General features: G+C 37.8%; 1 protein-coding gene across 1 annotated transcript in view; it reads left to right on the forward strand.

Annotated features, from left to right (window-relative positions):
- The first annotated feature begins 818 nt into the window (after positions 1 to 818).
- Positions 819 to 16,134, forward strand: part of LOC134648848 (uncharacterized) — a 146,467-nt gene continuing 131,151 nt past the window's right edge. The window contains exon 1 of the mRNA XM_063503429.1: positions 819 to 1,170. The gene's annotated coding sequence lies outside the window, so the exon portion shown is untranslated. The remainder of the gene's footprint in view (positions 1,171 to 16,134) is intronic.

Here is a 16,134-nt window from a genome sequence, read left to right on the forward strand (position 1 = left end):
GGAAAACGCGCATTTTTGAGTTTTTATGTTTTCCGAGCAAAGCTCGGTCTCCCAGATATTAATATTTATTTAAAGACGTCACATAAAAAAATTAAACATTCGCTGAAAACTAACAACACCCATATTTTCTTACCCACTAACTCTAACGTAAATAAATGTGAGGCAAATGTATAAAGATATGTAGGTATCTGGTTTCTAAATCTATTTTCGCGCAAACGTGTACACAATGAATCATTACTTCACTATTTTCGAATTAAGATGATAAAGCAACGTAATCTAACACACTCATTTCGATTGTGGGACTATTATTACCCACAATTGTGCTTTTCAATAGCCATTACGAAAAACCAGCAGTAATTGGTAGCGAGAAAAAACGAAGGATGGTCATTGGGCGCATCCGCCGGGCGGCCAGCTTTAAATAAGATAAACGCTTGCGACGTGAATGCTTTGTAATATAGCAAACTACTCACACACAATATAGATTTATTGGTACGATAGAAAATGAATAATGGATGGCCAATTAAGAACAATCTTATGCTGTCAAAGTGTAATACAACCGGTCAACTGCTTCGTATAAGGACCTAAGTAAATTTCAGTGAGCTTTGATTTTATTTTTCATCCTCATACCAGTTTAGGTCGAAAGTAATATTTTTTGCAAGCTGACGAACGAGTTTCAGACTCGTGCGCCCTTGCAGTTTTATTATCTGGTGCAACGTAGAGCGCGACCGGCCAAAGCTCGGCCATTGGGAATGGGAAGTAGAGGGCGAGGTTGCAGCCCGCGCAGGCGCCGGGCGCGGCGGCGCGGAGGCGCGGGGGCGCGCGGGGGCGTGCGCGAGCGCCGCAGCCTGCGACTTCGCGCTCAGTCATTGTCCGACCAAAAACCTGGTCGTACGTCCATCCGCCGATCGGCCGTCGCTACTTCGTTTGTCGAGTGCCCGTTTTCCGAACGGTTTGCTCTGATCCCTGGAGTGTGCGTGCAGTGAAGTGATGGTGTGTTTTTAGCTGTACAGCAAACAGTGTATCGCTATAAAGTACCACAGTCCGGTGTGTTGCGAGTTCCACGGAGTTGTCTAACGGCTGTTCGCCTGCCGGCGAGGGAAGGCGGATCGCTTCAACCGGGAGGAATGAGCCCCGCACACCATAGTCCCTACACTCACCGATGATCTCAAGGTTGGAACTGCTATAGTTTTCTCTCCATACAAACCTGAATCGAGCCATGTCGCAACTTCACACGACTCGACCCCGCGACCGCGCTCGCATTCTCTTCTACACTACCTACCTACCTATTTGTTCTCTTTGCTTTCAACTTGTTACAATAACATTGAGACACTCTCTTAGATGCGAAATACCTATCGTACATATTGAACAATTTTATTCATGTTTGAAGTTATTGATTTAATGGAAAATATGATTAAAATCTTATTAGAATTCTGAAAATGCGTTAAGACGACCTGAAAAATTAGTTTACAATTTCAAAAGTATGTAGTCCTTGTAGCTGCTGTTTAGGCCAAATTGCTTCAACTATCCAATACCTAAGTACCCGTAACACTTGAACGAAACTTATTAGTATTGGAACTAAGTATTGCTAAATTATTAGTATCGATACCTTATGTTTATGACAGTGGAAGCATTAGATAACGGCGGTCATCTAAACTAGGTGGCGCCTCGCGAGCGCTTATGTAACACACCATGCAGAACAAGGCACATACTTTACCTTATCGGGATAGCTTTTCCCGCGTTGCGCGTCATCCGGCAGCGCGCTGTCGTCACCTCTGATGCAAGTACGAGTATTTAGAATAGTAACTAGTATGCATTCCTTACAAAACTAAATGAACTTTAACTCTTAACCAGTAGAGTCAAATAATTGCTGAACTCTAGAATCATACAATCATAGATATAACCCTCATATCAGAGGGCCTACCGCGAACCACGTTCGACGTGTTGCCTCCCTGTCACACTTACGTACGAATTTACAAGTGCGACAGAGAGGCAACACGTCGAACGTGGTTCGCGGTAGGCCCTCAGAGTACCATTCTAGAGTCATTTCATATTGACAAATATACATAAAACCCAAGAGCGTCTTCGGAAGAAATTATCATATAGCCTGTGTCACTGACAAAACTGGAACGAATCTTATGAGATCTCATATATTGCAATCTTTCGAATGATGTGAGTTGCCGTTGCAGTGCCAAAAAAAATTCCATACATTGGTACATACATAAGCAGAACATAACCCTCCTTTGGCGTACCTTCTCCTTGGGTAAAAACTGAGAGGAGTTAAGTCATAGAAAAATGTCATTTGCATGTCAAATATTTAGCGTTACATAATCAGATTCACACAGAGCTCAAAACAATATTTTTCGCTTTATTTCAATTCATTACCTTACTTTAATTCAATTCACCAGCCAATAAGCTATTCAGACTCAAAGTAAACGGATAACAGATATCTCCTACCTAGGTTTTAATTTTAATACTAATTTATGTAAATTAGTAATAGCAAGTTAGTGTGAGCATCAGGATGACAGGACCATGAACGCTATTTATAGCGAGTGTTAATCCAAGATTTAGTACCTATTTAGTACTATTTGGTACCTGACATCAAATATTTAGTACCTCAATAAAAATCTAGAAATATTGAAAATAAAGTGGTCAGCCATTCTGACGTCAGGTTGACAGGACCAAGTCCAGTTCTCCTAGTTGTAGGCATTATATCGAATCCATCTTTTGACAAAGATTTAGTACCTAATGAGTACCTCTCATAATTATTCTTCTTATTTAATTTCGACTTACCGTAAAAAAGTTACAGCTAGAATAAACTTTATATGTGCACAGTGGTGCAGCCAGTCAATGTGAACCGGGCCTAAAAAATTTTTCAAAAGTTGATATTTTTGACTACAACATTTACTTTACAACTACTTTAAGTTGTTTGGCCAATCCAAAATGAACCACGAGCGTAGTGAGTGGTTTGAAAGTGGAATCTTGAGCATTGCGAGGGTTTCAAGGCATGAGGTTTAAACAACTTTTCTACCGAGCGATACACAACATTTTTGACCATGACCACACCAACTTGAGGGAAATACTTAAAATTCATAATTACCACTTAGAAGTCAATTTATGACGTTCCACGGGAAAAAGTACTTTATGAGGGTTTCTAGTATCGGAAATATTAAATGTAAAATGAGCAAAAAGGTTACGATAGAGACGTTTTAAGTTAAGCCACCTAAAAAACTATGTTCCTGAAGTAAGTTACATAGTTGAGTACAAAAAATAATACCCTAGACTCCTGGGATTAAAAAAAAAATCTTGCCAGTTGATCTGTACTTCAAATATAAACCTTTGATATCGACTGATTTATGTGTATACTAACCAATCATTTAAAATTAAAGTTTAGTTTCATGTTCACGATTGATTGCAATGAGCTCTCAAAATTTCACGCTTTAAATTTATCTATTAGAAAACGATACTGAGAGAAAGTTTAAGCAAAGAAAAATACCGGTTTTTAGGTGATATTTCTGACATTTTCATGCAAAGTCACAAAATTGAGCATTTTTTAGTTTTAATGTGACCCACAATCAATTTATCTGAGCATATATGAAATAAATTCTGTCATTTAAATAAAATAAATCCTAAAACCGTAACTAAATACTATATTTAACCTCTTATGCCTACAGGATGAGGCATGATGATGATGGAACTGTTAAGATAAACTAATAATATTTTGGGGTTAAGATGGTAAAAATCGTCTATTTGTTTATCAATAATATATTTTGGTTCTTTAAAGGTTCGATGACCTCAGATATTTCCTATCAGATACTACCTCAGAATCCTCAGATACTACCTATATCCTATATAGAAATGCGTCGGATGTTGACATTTTTCAGCAAACCAAATCCATTATTTATTACATGCGACTGAACCAAATGAAGATTATTCTAGTTAAGAAAGACTTGACGAGAGTAACTTTGGTATAATATCAGGCTACTTGGATTTGTAATGTCGGTCGACGCACGGTTATAATATTGCATAGAAGGACAAAACATACGCAATGCGACGCTATGAATGGTCGAATTTACTTGTTGCCCACCATAATCCATACTAATTTATGGTGGGGAATAAAAAAGAAAATGAGACTCTGACAAGGACAAACAATAATAGCGCTTTCGCTACTACTCCTACTGAAAGATACATAAGACTATCCCGTTCGGTCAGTTCCCCCCACCCCTCATGCCTGGTCCAGTTAAATTACTAGGTAGGTTCATGTAATATTGGCTATGCCCCCAGAACTAGGGTTGCCAACTATTTTTTGGTGGAATATAGTATTTTCCAGAATAAGGCATCAAAAATATAGTACATTTCAAAAAAATATAGTACTTTTAGATAAAATACTAAACATAAGTGTAATATACGTTTAATCGGAAATATAGTACTTTAGCGTACTATATATTTTTCCAAAAGTATATAGTACAGAGAGCCAAAATATAGTACAATACTATATAATATAGTACGGTTGGCAACCCTACCCAGAACTAAAATTATCAAATTATTTTTTCAGAATGCTACTACAGTTCTCTACCAAACTTCTTTTCCCGTATTGACTAGTTCTTATTGGAATTTTCAATCACTCCTCCATAAGGTACCTTTTCTACTAAACTTTGAAAAGATAATTACTAGGCTTATAACTTACTTATAACAAAAATGAAAATATGTAAACAAACATTACGCGTTAAGGTTTCAGATCACAGAATAAAAATTTATTTTGCATTTTTGCACCTTTTTACAAAACATTTAAATGTCAAATCGAGCAATCGAATGTCAATCGATATTAATATCTCCGAAACTAGAAACTCACATAATGTACCTTTTCCCGTGGAACGTCACAAATTGACTTTTAAGTGATGATTATGAATTTTAAGTGAGCATTTCCCTCAAGTTAGTGTGGTCATGGTCAAAAATGTTGTGTATCACTCGGCAGAAAAGTTGTTTAAAACTCATGCCTTGAAACCCTCGCAATGCTCAAGATTCCACTTTCAAACCACTCACTACGCTCGTGGTTCATTTTGGATTGGCCAAACAACGTAAAGTAGTTGTAAAGTAAATGTTGTAGTCAAAAATATTAACTTTGAACAAATTTTTAGGCCCGGTTCACATTGACTGGCTGCACCACTGTGCACATACAAAGTTTATTCTAGCTGTAACTTTTTTACGGTAAGTCGAAATTAAATAAGAAGAATAATTATGAGAGGTACTAATTAGGTACTAAATCTTTGTCAGGATTTGATATAATGCCTACAACTAGGGGAACTGGACTTGGTCCTGTCAACCTGACGTCAGAATGGCTGACCACTTTATTTTCAATATTTCTAGATTTTTATTGAGGTACTAAATATTTGATGTCAGGTACCAAATAGTACTAAATAGGTACTAAATCTTGGATTAACACTAGCTATAAACAGCGACCATGGTCTTGTCATCCTGACGCTCACCAAGTTAGTGACTCGGATGCAGTCTCGGATGTATGATGAAGTCATTTAAGCTAAATTTACTGTAACAGGCCTCCGAAATATACCTCCTGTAATTGTTTCTGAAGCGTATGTATAAAAACTCTTTCAAGCTCTAACCGGTACGGTACGGGTAACAAATATAGCGCGAGTCAATAAAAAAAAAACAACGGGTTGCACTCCGGGCCGGTGCCGACAGAAGTGAAAACTTACACACTTAAAAATAATCTATATTGATTATTGATCTTATCACTAGTGTCCGACCGAAGATTCGGTTTCGGCCAGTTTCGGCCTTTAATCATGTTTCGGCCGTAGTTTCGGTTTTGGCCAAAAAACGGCCGAACCTTTCGGCCGGGCCGAAACTTACGAAATGGTACTTCGTACTATGTGACAAAGACCAAAAGTTGGGGATCAAGTAGGACAACAATATTTATAACAAAAAAATTTACATCCTGCCCAGCAGGTCAGCCTACGCCGTAGGCTGACCTGCTGGGCAGGGCTGGGCAGGCGTAGGCCCTACGGCATGGACCCCATGTCACTGGCGGCTTTAGCTCTCTGTATCGCAAGGGCGATAATAAAACATTGATGCCTGCCTGTTTTTATGTGTAAGTATAGGTCAACAGGAAGTATTAAGGTGGTTCGACTAGGTTACTCAAAGCTTAACCCTCGCTAGATGGTGCCACTTTCGCAAAATTTCATGTTTAATTTTTTTATGGAATGGTCTTGGTATTTGTATACTTAAAAGTATGTTTAGCGAACTCTTTAAGTAAATATTGAACTATTAAAATAAACATTGAATACTTCATTGTGCAAAAACCACCCTTTAAAGTCGACGGAGTGTTGCTGTCATGCTTTTTCCTACTATAACTCACACATGCAAACAGTGTTTCCGTGACGCTTATAGTAGACAATTTCACACAACGTAAGTATGCTGCAATAGCGTTACGGTATGTTCGTGGAAATACGTGCAAGAGGATTGGGGTTCAAGACTGGTGCGAGTAGGTAATTTCTTTTTGTTTATTTTTGTCCTTTTTGTGTTATCTTACCTTTAAACGAGCAATTATTATATATATATATATATTTATTTATATATTTGGATGATATCAGAAACGGCTCTAACGATTTCGATGAAATTTGCTATAAGGGGTTTGATCTCTTAGCTAGGTATGATCTGTGAGAAAACGCGCATTTTTGGGTTTTTATATGTTTTCTGAGCTTTGGTCGGTCTCCCAGATATTCAATCTCTTCTTCCTCGCGTGGGGTCCACTTGGCAACTAATCCCAGAATTGGCATGGGCACTAGTTTTTAAGAAAGCGACCCTGACCTTCCAACCCAGAGAGTAAACTCATTGGGATTAGTCCGGTTTCCTCACATTGGTTTCTTTCACCGAAAAATAGGTATCGGTATATAAATAGGTTCCGGTAAATAGGTATCAAATGATATTTCGTACAAAAGTTCCGAAAAATCATTGGTACGACGGTACGAGCCGGGGTTAGAACCCGCGACCTCCGGATTGCAAGTCGCACGCTCTTTCCTCTAGGCCACCAGCGCTTCCCCCAGATATTCAGTATCATCATCATCACTATCACTACATAGTATAAAACAAAGTCGCTTTTCTGTCTGTCTGTCTGTATGCTTAGATCTTTAAAACTACGCAACGGATTTTGATGCGGTTTTTTTTAATAGATAGAGTGATTCAAGAGGAAGGTTTATGTATAATTTGTTAACCCGTGCGAAGCCGGGGCGGGTAGCTATTATCAATAAATTACATTATCAACGTTTAAAAAAAAAAAACAATACCTGATTTTCACAGATTATGATCTTTTTGGGTTCTTCCAACTCAGAATCACTAGCATATTCTTATTGAATCCTGAAGCTAATATAAAAACTATGTCCCAAATATTTGTATAGAAGTTTTAGTTTCCGCTACGTCACGCAGGCTGGGAAACATTTTTGATACTAAAACCTGACGTGATGACCGACATTTTAGGATATCTTTTTATGCTAGGATGGAGAATACCTACTGACGATTCTTAGTAGAATAAGCCCAAGGAAGTCCAGTCTGTAAGTGTCAGGTATCAGTTTTTTTTAAAGCGCTAATAGTTTGTTCTACAAGTAAAGCAATCCCTTACTGCCCAGCCTCTAATAAAGTAGTAGGTAATTGTAAAATAAAATAAAAGGAAAACATTTTTTTTTAATTCAAGTACCTACAGTACAAATTTTTATATTTGTTATCCGTAGTAGTCCCTGTACCTGAAAGAAATATAATATCATGAATCATGATAGAAAAAAATATCTAATGTAATAGGAAGAAAGATGATGCAACAATATGGATTCTAATAAAGTTATAATCAAGTTATAATTTACATACCTGGTAGTAACTAGTAATAATTGTGTTTTTCATTCATAGACAAAATTCCATTATTTTCAACCACAGGAAATTTTATACATTTCTTTTTTATTGCTGTGAAAAATCAAAGAGATTAGGTAGAGTATAATTTCTAATTATCTTTGTAAAAATTAAACGAATACGCTTAGTGTAAAAAAAAATACAAAAAGTTATGTCCCAGCATACAATCACTGGGGTTTGAACCGGGGACCTTCCGTTTGTAAGCAAAAAAGCGACTGTTTACAAAACGCGCCATGATAGTTCTTAGCTAAGCTGACGAACTTCGGGTACTTATTCAACAAAATCGGGTAGGTCAACAAAATTGCGCTAAACATCACGGCACTTCAAGTTCGCGCCGTGGTCAGCCCGGCAACGTCGGAAATGGTATGGCAACGTCGCAAATGTATCCGTACACGACATTTGTGACGCACACATACGTAAAATTGATGAAAAGTTAACTATGATTTTTGCATGATTTCTGTATGAAACATTGTTTTCCTATTCATTTAGCGAAAATGAATATTCGAAAGAAGATAAATGCGGAAATATTTATGTAGTAATAGTGTGTAGTTACTTAATGAAAGTCGATTGAATTTTGTATGAAAATCGAACCACCTTAAGTACCGACCAGGGATGTTGCGAATATCCGCATCCGCAACCGCGGAACTTCCGCATTATTTTAAACATCCGCATCCGCATAAAATCGATGCGGATTTAATGCGGATGCGGATGTGGAACAGGTCGGTACAGGAACGTCTTATAACATCAGCGTAAGTGCTAGACTGCTAGGTAATTTAGTCGTTAACCAAAAAACCTATTAGAAATGAGCAGTCAAGCGTGAGTGGGACTTAATTTACGGAATCCTTGGAACGCGAGTCCGACTCGCACTTGGCCGGTTTTTTGAAATAAAAATTACTAAAATGTAATATTTGACGTTTTTTATGGTTCTATCTTGACATCCGCATCCGCATCCGCATCCGCGGATGTGAGCCTTTAAAAATCCGCATCCGCATCCGCGGATGTCAAAAAATCGGCATCCGCAACATCCCTGGTACCGACCGTATACGTTCTTGAGTCCCATATTTATGTATAAATAAATTAATTGGTTTATTTAAAAACACTATTCCCCTAGAGCGCCACTGGACGGTCGATGTAGTCTTAATATGTGTGCTCGTATAAAAGTGGTATAATGACATTTTTTCAACGATTTTAATGTCTACAAAAGTTTCGGTTTCTGTTTCGGCCGAAACTAGAGCCGAAACCGAAACCTAAAGTTCGGCTTTGAACTTTAGGTTTCGGTTTCGGCAAAAAAACATGTTTCGGTCGGACACTACTTATCACTACGTAATTTCGGTACCTAAAGCAAGCCCGGCTTTTGGGCTTGTATGGAAGTACCGCCAATGTATTGTGATGTTATGAAAATATAGGTTAATGCTATAAAGCAGCGGTCGGCAACCTTTTAGCAGCCAAGGGCCACATAGTAGGTAACGAAGTTGACGCAGGCCGCACTTTGTTAATATTGATGACTAGACTAGACACTGTCGTTTGTCAATATTACATACAAAATAGACAGGGAGGCTCGCGGGCCGCAAGTGACAGGTTCACGGGCCGCATGCGGCCCGCGGGCCGCGGGTTGCCGACCGCTGCTATAAAGTATAAACATATTACAAATATTACATCTACACCCATTTTCTATGCTGACACCGGATGTCATCTTGACTTTTGCAGTTTTAATTTCCTATATTTATTAAAATTATTAAACACAATGAACGATGCTATACAAATCTACGCCTTGCTTTGCCTATAATATTCCTAGAGAACCGATAAAGTACAGAAATATCTACCTACATTTTGTACCTACATGTGTATAATGAGTCACATTTCACCCGAGCGAAGCCGGGTTTTTATCTAGTGTATTTATAAAGTACTCATTTTCTTTCGCTATTTCTTCGTCACTTTTTTCATTAATAGATGCACTTTGTTCAATTTCCATATTTTAAACACTTTATATACACGAATTTTACGAGTACATAGACGGTCGAGCCATCAGCAGTCACCATCCATGGATGTGCGTAGCACGCTGTAACACAAACACACACACACACATTCGCGCAAGCGCCCTGCGCCGCCTAAACGAAACAGCAGGCTCAGGCATACATTTTCGCCGCGCGGTAGAAAGAGAGGGTTACGTCTTACTCCTTACGTCTTACGCTGTCTCGAGTTTATCATTTTTACCCCACCTCAAAAAGTGCCCAACGCCGCTAAAGAAGTTTTCACTTAAAAAATGTTTGGATAGGTTTCTGAGTACATATATTTATGCATAATGTCATATATCCTACTAACGTGGATACTTCTATTTCTCTGTATTGAAGCCTTAACAACTTTCACTGCGAAAGCTTTTATTGCTCATGATAGTCATGATAGAGCCGTTTACCGGTCGAGGCAATTTAAAATCACATAAAATAAATAATATCTGGGAGACCGAGCTTTGCTCGGTAAACATATAAAAACTCAAAAATGAGCGTTTTCCCAGAGATAAGACCCAGCTAGATCGATTTTTTGCCCCCGAAAACCCCCATATACCAAATTTCAACGAAATCGTTAGAGCCGTTCCCGAGATCCCCGAAATATATATACATATAAATAAATATACAAGAATTGCTCATTTAAAGGTATTAGATATTAGATAGATTAGATAGATTAATATAAACGTTTCACATGTGCAATTGTGCAGGCATTTTAACTTTACTCCCTTATCGCTGTAAAACTAACCCCCTTATTCATAAAACTTTACAAGCCTCAATCAATCAATTAGTTAATTTATGTTTTATCCCTCTCTTACAAATATATACCTAAGTAAAAATGACAGATTAAGACAAACGATTAATAGCTATTGCTTGTAGCGCCACATAAGTAATGGCGCTACAAGCAATAGCTAAACCTACATGGTGGATATCTCAATTGGTGCAACATACGTATTACTTAATACCAAATTATATATAGTAGTATTAGGTACCTACCTACTCTATAAAATTATTTGAACGACTCTGCATGTAATTCTATGTTACAGATACATGTATATAAAACATCTATGCGATGTCGACTGAATGTGCCTACATAAGGAACGTTAAAAAACATAAAACGTGTAAAAGCAGATTCTCTAGGTGTCAACATCGCATAGTGGCCCGGGCTTACTAGTTACATACCATAACCTTATAGCAGGGTAGTCTAAATGGGAAGTATTTTATACTGCTATCCTTCTCTATCATTTCAAGAGTAAATAAACTCCCCAGAAGGGTGAAAACGTAGACAGTTGGTGATTATAATAAGAATAACAAAGAGAAACTCGGAGTACAAAGAAGATATACCTGCACTAAACACATAGTAGGTACATATATCAAGTAAAGAAACCGTTTAACCATGGGACGCGGCGAATCCGTTTGTTTATGCATAACTGTTCGCTTTGACATACGTGACTAAATTGCTTAATCGCGATGGTACTGGAGTTGAAACTCCGTAGTAATTTAAGGTAATAAAAAAATAGGGATATATGTATACCTAAACAAGGTTGAGAAATTTAAAAGAAGGGAATTCTCACATAAAATGCGATTTCGCATTCGTATTTCATAAATTTGAAATCTTGGCTATCGTCACTTTTATGAATCTGAATGTGAATAGTCGGCAGCCGCAATCATCAGCAGCGGACAAGATATATGATATGAATACAGAAAATAAACTGCTTTCTTTAAATTTAATTAACACATGTGTTAGCAAACATGACTGATATATTCGCTAAAACATGTGGTAATTAAATTTTAAATTGAGTACCCACTACTATACAATTACATTACATTTATATTATTATAAAACAATGAAAAAAACCTACTATACTAGATTTTAACATCGAAGGATTTATCAGAGAAAGTACCTAGCTAGTTTTCACTTATGTTTTCCATATGCCTCAATTGCATAAAACATTGGTATTCCCGGGAATAACAAATGTCGTACAAGCACTCAAGCCAAAGTCGCAATTAAAAAATCGGCCAAGTGCGAGTCGGACTCGCGCACGGAGGGTTCCGCACCATCAACAAAAAACAAGCAAAAAAACGGTCACCCATCCAAGTACTGACCCCGCCCGACGTTGCTTAACTTCGGTCAAAAATCACGTTTGTTGTATGGGAGCCCCACTTAAATCTTTATTTTATTCCGTTTTTAGTATTTGTTGTTATAGCGGCAACAGAAATACATCATCTGTGAAAATTTCAACTGTCTAGCTATCACGGTTCTTGAGATACAGCCTGGTGACAGACGGACGGACGGACGGACAGCGGAGTCTTAGTAATAGGGTCCCGTTTTTACCCTTTGGGTACGGAACCCTAAAAACATTTGAGATAGGTATATGGGGTCTCAAAAATATCGGAACATGCACCATGCCCATAGCAATTTCAGATATTTAAAACCACTCGCGCTCCAATGTCTGATGAGGGCGGCTATACACTTAGATTAGATAAAATCAAATCAAACTGCCAGTCTTCCATTTATACGATACGCGTGGCGTAGATGTTGTAAACCGGCATCGTCAAATATTTTAATTGATTTATTCGGAATAATGCATGGAACCTTGAAAAGTTAGCGAAATTGGTAGATGCCAGTAAATCCGTGAACACTGGCCTATTAGGTTAACTAATTGCTATACTGGCATTGAAACTTGACACTAACTAGGTAGCTATAACTACATATTTATAAAAAGTTTTTTTTTTGTTTTGGTCAAAAGTAGCCTACCTAGCTAAAATGTTTGAATTTTAGTAAAACACATAAATCTAACCAAAAATATAGTTATGATTAATTATATTTAATTATGATTAAATTGATTAAATACATAGTGTAGCCATAGTGTACCAAGTGGATACCAGAAGGGCGCGGACGAGGCAGGCCCAGATGGAGATGGAGGGACGACCTAGACACCTTTCTCAACAACTGTCGGCACAGGCACAGTGCGATATTGAAAATATATTGGTTTCATAACAACTAGTTTAATAACTAGTTTGCGAGTCGGTTGTTAAGGTGATCACGTCATACCTACATATAAGACAGAACAGAAAGTTAATGTAGTCATGGGCATGACGAAACTTGAGCACATAAGTAGGTAGGTACCTTGTGTGTCCTTTTTGCTGGATTACGTGGTGAATAATTGATAACTCATTCGATACGATTTTAAAACTGCTATATTTTAATTATGCTGATGATGATATTGTAATTAGGAAATAAAAGAGTTTAATAATCATTCATTTAGGCCAAAAAAGGAAAATTGGAATATTGTGGATAGTAAAGCCAATTTCAGGGTTCTTAGGTTTCGTAGATGAACTCGAATCAAATATTCTCTTTACGTTACGTACGAAGATTCAGTGTCAAAAACGTATAGTAACATACAATTCAAACCGCGTGCGTAAATAATTAAAGCAAAATTTCAATGAGTATCGAGAAGTGACCTCGAACTGTCCACCGTAACCTGGGGCGTACCGGATGCTACATCTTCGTAAAAACAGAGGATTCGTTAAATTATTCTCGTTGTGGGCAAAACCATTGTCCATTATTATACGATTTATACGTCGTCGCAGCTAATTTGAATTATGCTTAGTCACGCATACTTGTGAATCGTCTGATGACTTCAATACGCAGGGTCCGATTTTTAGGGTTCCGTACCCAAAGGGTAAAAAGTAGACCCTATTACTACGACTCCGCTGTCCGTCCGTCCGTCCGTCCGTCTGTCACCAGGCTGTATCTCACGAACCGTGATAGCTAGACAGTTGAAATTTTCACTGATGATGTATTTCTGTTGCCGCTATAACAACAAATACTAAAAACAGAATAAAATAAAGATTTAAGTGGGGCTCCCATACAACAAACGTGATTTTTGACCGAAGTTAAGCAACGTCGGGCGGGGTCAGTACTTGGATGGGTGACCGTTATTTTGCTTGTTTGCTCTATTTTTTGTTGATGGTGCGGAACCCTCCGTGCGTCCCCCCTGATTAGGATGATAGAACTTATTTGCTATTTAGTTTTGATAAGTAAAAATGGAAAATTAAAAATAGATAGATGCTGTACTAATCCTGAAAGATCTAACAGCCCATGACGCGAAATACAGCCTTGAAAATAGTTTATCATAAATTAATATTTAACTCTGCTACCGTTGGGCCAGTAAGTCCTATTCTTCTTTGTAACCATTGTTTTGTTAATACCGTGGCATATTTATCATTTAAAACTTAGCACTGCCACAAAAGTATACCTTAATATTTTTTTTGTAAATACATTATTAGTGTACATGCCGTTTTTGCCCGATTGATTTTGGGTACAAAAAAAATTAAGTCCTAAGTATATAACAATGCGATAGTGGCGAGATAATCGTCAAAATAAACTGTTAAAAGTAGTGTCATCTATTAATAATGTCCGCGGAGCCAAGGTTCCTTTGTTGTTAATGCAATTTATTCCCACAAAGCGGTTAATTGTAATCAGCTACGATCAAGAATATTTTCTTGTAACGTTTCGACATAGACTCTATTCTTTACTGTTGTTGTGAATTTATGTTTATTTCGCACGGTGTATTTTTAAGAAACCGCTGTTAATCGGAGGCCTTAAAACTCAAAACATATGTACATGGCTATTAACTATTAAAGAGTGACCATCATTTCTTATCTTAAAAATTACTAGGTAATTGGATCTTAATTCTCGCAGTTAATTTCGATACTCTGTACAGTCAGCATCAGATATATCTCATATATCGGAGCGAAGCGGAGGTGCTCAAAAATATCTGAACACACACTCTAACGTCTTGACAGTACAGCCCCGTGTTACAGATATTTGTGAGCACCTTGGCCGCTCCGAATTATCTGATGGCGACTGTACAATTGAGATACCTTACGCATGGTATGCCATGTTTTTCATCTAGTCTACATATAGGTATCCAGAGCAGAGCTCATTATTAGGTACCTAGTAAGTACCTATATACTATATATAGGATTAAGATTCTGATAAAGATTTTTCCCGATAAAATATTATAAACGCTTTAAAAACATGACAATTTTCATTCTTAAATACATTGAACGATAAAATGCTAAGCAATAAAACTGAGGTAGCGGCTAACGATAACTCCGTAGACCACATATGGCGGGGGTCGGTGTATCGCGGCACCGCGCACCTGTCGCCGAGCGGTCGCGCGCCCGCCTGCAGGGCCCGTTATGTCACTCCATAGCTCCATACCTCCGTAATGACGGAACAGTCCCATACTCTCACGCGTCACCCATCCATCTTCCAATGACAGTCATGCGCTCAATACAAATGTACGGTTTACTCATTTCTCACATGAAACAATCAAGCGTATACAGTTTTATGATGAGTTGCGTGACTGCTTTAGGTGTGGATATTATATTGTAACACTTGTTGTTTAAACTAACGAAGTTTTAAGTAAGAGCCGGCGGCGTCTTTGCTAGTTTTCCTTGTAACATTATCTTCAATATAAAATAGTCCGAGGCAATGCAATTATGGAATTTGTCTGGCCGACCATTTATTTACTCTGTTATTACCTATATGAGAGGACCTATATCAGAGAGAAGCCAAATATATACACATAATAGTATTCTATATGCAACAGTTGATTGAGAGGGAAAAAAAGCCGAGTGGCGTGATAATACGAATATGAGCAGAGGTGCAGCTGAAGGAGAAAATTGTTACGAAAGCCGCTACGAGCTTTTTGACTTAAGGTGACAGTCCATTTCCAACCGCAGCTGCACTACTGTTCATTTTACTATGGAAATTGACAGTAACAACGACGCGTTCAGTACCAGTAGTGCAGCTGCGGTCAGAAATGGAATGTTACCCTTAGTTATACAACGATGCGTACTTATAATAGTTTTCTACACATTCCAGTTACTTACTGCTTACTTACTTTTAAAGAAATTATGATCATACAATTTTAGTCATCTTATCGACTGTCGCGGATACGGACAGTAGGATGTGTACTTGTGTGTTTTATAAATTTTATTATAGGTATTTTAATACATTGATCACCGGCGTTTCAATTAGGTACTTTATCATTCCCTGGCTATAACACTTAACAAATCCTGAGATTAAGAGTCTCATGCTCTACCGACTGAGCTCAACCGCCGTTTTATCCCCTTCAAACACTGTTATTACATTTTGAACGTTGGGCGCAAAGCCCAAAGTTGGGTTGTTGGTTGTAAAGTGTTGAAG

This window comes from Cydia amplana, chromosome 6, assembly GCF_948474715.1.
Source record: "Cydia amplana chromosome 6, ilCydAmpl1.1, whole genome shotgun sequence".
NCBI lineage: Eukaryota > Metazoa > Arthropoda > Insecta > Lepidoptera > Tortricidae > Cydia > Cydia amplana.